Here is a 5,144-nt window from a genome sequence, read left to right on the forward strand (position 1 = left end):
CAGGTGTCTCTGCGTCCAGTCCCTGGGTCCCTGGGTTTGCACTACTGCGCATGTGCCCCACGGACAGAGGGACTGGATGCAGAGACTGGATGCACACACGCACGCTCTCTCCCCCCGCCTACCGTTTCCCTGCGGCCACCAACCGCCACTCCTGGCCGGACAGCGCCTCACTGCGCTTGCGCTAAAGAGCAAGGAGGAGGAGGAGGCTGCTTTCTTTTCCTTCCCCCCCTACGCTCCTCCCACTATTCGCCATTGGCTGGTTCTAAATAGGGTTTACTGCAGGGGCGGGAGGGAGACGGGGAGCAGCAGATCCCCGAGGTGAACACGCACAGTGCGACGGGCCGCAGCCGGCGGCTCCACAAATGGGCGCACTCCATAAGCAGCAGCGCCATTCCTACACGGGCCCCGGGCCGCGCTTCCACGCTACTCGGGCATACGGGCGCTGCTTCCTTCCCGCCGGTAGCACACGTGGGAAGGGAGGAGTGGCCTTGGCATTTGGGCTCCCGAGGCGGAGCTTCTGCACTGACGGGGAAGGGAGGGAGCCAATGCGTCACAAAGAGGAGGAGGCTTTGGGTGGCGTGTGATGCGGGGATTGTGAGCACCAGAATCAGGGCAGCGGGAAAACCCCTAGCCTCCGGATCAGGCCCCAAAGATGCCTCTACGAATGTCCCAGAGGTTGCTAGAGCAACAGGTCTGCTCTAGCACCCGTTATTTTAACGGGCTTCAAGATACTAGTTAGGAATATTAGGAGACTTCATTTCCTTAGGCTCTTGCGAAAGAACAAGGTTGGACAGCAACTGATGATTTCCTTCTATGGGTCCACGATAGAAAGTGTTCTCTCATACTGCATTACGGTGTGGTATGCTGGTTTGACAGCCATGGACAGAGAGTCCCTATGGAGGTTGGTGAAGACACACATGATATCGTGGGCTGTCCCCTGAGTCCACTAGATGTTATCGCGGGAGACCGTTGCCTCAGAAGAGCGAGGAACATTCTCAGGGATGACTCACACCTTGGCCAGCACCTTTTTAATCTCCTCCCCTCGGGCAGGAGATATAGAAGCATGATAAGCCGCACCAACAGGTTAAAGAACAGTTTTTACCCATGGGCCGTGAGGCTGCTGAATGAAAGACAGCAACATTGCAACTGACGTTTGGGGTTGGTGGTCGTACAACAGCACACAGAGTGACAAGGACTAAGAGTTTGTGGGGGGAGGGGGATGTGGGGCTCATTTAATCTCACTGTAAACAAGTGGTACAGTGACAATAAAGTATTATTATTATTATTATTATTATTATTATTATTATTATTATTGGTATGGATGTCCCCACAGATCAAAAAAGCAATTTCTCTATGCAACCACGGCAGCCTGAGTGGTTTATGCTCAGAAATGGAGAGAGAAAATAACACCAACAAAAGAGGAGTGGCAGGTGAAATTAATGGAATATATGGCATTAGCAAATCTAAATAATAGATGGAGTCTTTAAGGAAGAATGGAAAATGTTTGCAGAATATCTGAAGAATTATGTTAAATAAGTTAAAACATTAGCAGAGTTGGAGTAAAAACATATGGAGTAAATAGAATATAGTTCAAATGGAGAAATAAACAGAGAGAAGTCGATCATTATGAATGTATGGTTATATTGATTGAAATGCGAAAATTTGTAATGGAAAAGTATAGGTATATTTTATTTTTTGAGAAAGTGTGTGACCTGCTCATGATTTGTTGAACCTCTCCGCAGCTTTTGATATAATTGGTCATCGGATTTTTATGGGGCAGTTGGACAAGTTTGGAGTAAAGGGTACTGCTTTGCAGTTATTCCACCCCTTTCTGATTAAACTTGGTAATATTGGGTGAGTTCTGACCTGGACAGAGTGCAAGATTCAGTTTTGTGACCCCAAAGCTTAAAATGCAGCCCGTTAAAGGAAGATCATCTGACATTTTGATGTGTAGTGTCATCAATATGCTGCATCTTTTTCATCTGTTCCAAGTGCTGCAATCGGTTTCTTGTGCCAGTGTTTGGACTCAGCTGTGGGCTAAAATCTAGACAATAGTGAAGTGCACATGAACTCAAGGTGGTGTGTTTGCCTCTTCTAGATGGAGTTGTCCTAAAAGAGCTGACTCACAGTTTGGGTGTGTCCCTAGACTCTGCCTTTGGGCTGAGTCACAGGTAGCAGGAGATTCTGTCATTTGTTACTGGCCAGTTGCAACCTATCTTTTCAGAGACGGATGCCGTCTGTACCTAGTGACTTGCTCATTTTTAATTTATCAGTAACAACTTGAATTTGTCTCTTGTCTAGGTTCAGATGAGAAAATCGATCTTGTTTGCATTTTAATGAGAAGCCACCTAATTCACACTTCTTGAAGGTATCCTTTGAATTTTGCACTTCTCTGAATTTTGTGGTGCAGTTCTCCAGCCAAACAATAGGAACAAATGCTGCATATATTCTGGGGACATGTGATTAAAAATGTATACACTGGTGAAAATAATATACAAAAATGTCTACTAGGGGGAAACTGCTTGCAAAAATGTGTTAATATGTACGAAAATGTGTTGATTAGGAGGAATTTGCATTAGAAATCCTGATGAATATTCATGAGAACAAATTGAAGATTATTTCAGAAGTCCAGAGAACTGAATTTAAGACTGCAGTATTCTAACCTCAATGAACTCAACACAATTTGCTTCTGAGGAGGATTGCATTATTAATTTGCCTACATCTATCTTGATGCAGGGATGCGGGTGGCGCTGTGGGTTAAACCACAGAACCTAGGGCTTGCCAATCAGAAGGTCGGCGGTTCAAATCCCCGTAATGGGGTGAGCTCCCATTGCTCTGTCCCAGCTCCTACCAACCTAGCAGTTCAAAAGCACGTCAAAGTGCAAGTAGATAAATAGGTACCGCTACAGCGGGAAGGTAAACGGCGTTTCCGTGTGCTGCTCTGGTTCGCCAGAAGCGGCTTTGTCATGCTGGCCACATGACCTGGAAGCTGTACGCTGGCTCTCTCGGCCAATAACGCGAGATAAGCACCACAACCCCAGAGTCAGTCATGACCGGACCTAATGGTCAGGGGTCCCTTTACCTATCTTGATGCAAGGGAGCGATGAGATAAAAAAAACTTTTCTCAATGGAATGAAGACAATTAAGAGGGAGAGACCTGAAATGCAGAATTTCAACATTTCATTTTCTTCTGACTTAAATATTTACAATATGCACCTAGTAATAATTCTGGGATAAGAATATTTTTAATGGCCACCCAACATTTATAAACCAGGGCTATTGATGCCTAAATCAGAAATAAACCTTGCTGAGTTTGAAAGAACTTGCCTCCAAGTACAGTGGTCCCTCGACTTACGAATTTAATCTGTTCCGAATGCACATTCATAGGTCGAAAAGTTTGTAAGTCAAAAAAGCGGTTTCCCATAGGAATGCATTGGAAACGAAAAAATTCGTAAGTCGAGTAAACCGCATCTAAAATTCGTAAGTCGAGAATACCCCATCTAAACTGCAACGGTTTTCCTTTCGGATGTCGAAAAAAAGTAAGCGTGCGGCCATTTTTTTTCATTCGTAACTCGAAATTTCGTAAGCCGAGTACTTCGTAAGTTGAGGGACCACTGTAAATCTTATTTGGGGTCTTATTTTATAGATCATCAGGTACAGAATCACCTCATGATGAGAATTATGAATGAGGGACTTTAAGAAAGAAAGTGATGCCTCTTGATGCGATGACAAGGAGTCAGCTGAAGGGGGAAAGGTCAGCCCCGGGCATGGGTGGAACAAATGTTTGTGAAATCTCCCTCTCTTTCTGCCATCTCTCTCCACTTGTAGAACAGGAAGCAGATTAAGACTCTGTACACATTGCAAGCTTAAAATACACAGAGGTTGTTCTTTTTCTCAACTCAGATCGAAGCCAGTTTGAGGACAAATGGCTCCAAGTGCAGTGTACAGTATTCCCTAAAAAAACAGCAGTATAGATTTGGATTCTGGATAACTTCATTTGCACACCATTTCTCACCTGATGCAAAGTAAGCAGGAGTGTGGGGTCGTTTTAGTTGGTGGCAATGTGCCACGACGGATGAGTTTTGGACAGCTGTCTTTAAAGAAACAGAACAATCTGTCATATGACAGCTGTACATTCTCCTCTCTCAGCCATGTTTGGGATTACAGATGAGTTGAATGAACAATTGTGTTATAAAGAACTGCTTGTTTGCAAGTCACTTTGGGTTGCCTTGGGCAAGATAAAGCGACTGAGAACTTTAGTAAATAATAACTAGTCAGAATTAATGTTTCTTCTGCTGGCAGCTCACCTAGAAATGTTTCAGAGCATAAATCAGCCATCCAATTACACTCCGCTACAGGAGACTTGGTATGCTAAAGTTTGGTCTGTTGCTGTGGCTGAAAAGTTAACTTGTCAAGTAGAAGCAAATCACACCAAATCCTTTAACTTTCTATGCGGAATGGCAATCATTTGTTTCATATATGTACAGTGGAACCTCGGTTTATGAACACCTCGGTTTATGAATTTTCGGTTTATGAACGCCGCGGACCCATCTGGAACGGATTAATTCATTTCCCATTACTTTCAATGGGAAAGTTCGCTTCAGTTTATGAACGCTTCAGTTTAAGTACTCCGCGGACTGTCTGGAACAGTTTAATCCACTTTCCATTACTTTCAAAGGGAAAGTTCGCTTCAGTTTATGAACGCTTCAGTTTAAGTACTCCGCAGACTGTCTGGAACAGATTAATCCACTTTCCATTACTTTCAATGGGAAAGTTCGCTTCAGTTTATGAACGCTTCAGTTTATGAACAGACTTCCGGAACCAATTGTGTTCATAAACTGAGGTACCACTGTACTCCAAAGGAGGCTCCCTTATGGAAACTTGTGGAGAGATCTACTGGATTACAGACTGGAGTTATTACTGTGCCTCTAATTGTTGTTGTTGTTGTTTAGTCGTTTAGTCGTGTCCGACTCTTCGTGACCATAGCACGCCAGGCACCCCTGTCTTCCACTGCCTCCCACAGTTTGGTCAAACTCATGTTCGTAGCTTCGAGAACACTGTCCAACCATCTCGTCCTCTGTTGTCCCCTTCTCCTTGTGCCCTCCATCTTTCCCAACATCAGGGTCTTTTCCAGGGAGTCTTCT

The 5,144-nt window shown here is 44.5% G+C and overlaps 1 long non-coding RNA gene across 1 annotated transcript; it reads left to right on the top strand.

Annotated features, from left to right (window-relative positions):
• The first annotated feature begins 775 nt into the window (after positions 1-775).
• Positions 776-4,848, top strand: LOC148683380 (uncharacterized). The gene is made up of 3 exons (XR_015947279.1): positions 776-1,430; positions 2,302-2,368; positions 3,647-4,848. It is a non-coding gene; the product is annotated as an uncharacterized LOC148683380 (long non-coding RNA).
• The last annotated feature ends 296 nt before the right edge of the window (positions 4,849-5,144 follow it).

The sequence above is a fragment of the Zootoca vivipara genome, chromosome 15 (genome assembly GCF_965207765.1).
Source record: "Zootoca vivipara chromosome 15, rZooViv2.hap1.1, whole genome shotgun sequence".
NCBI classification, from domain to species: Eukaryota; Metazoa; Chordata; class Lepidosauria; order Squamata; family Lacertidae; genus Zootoca; species Zootoca vivipara.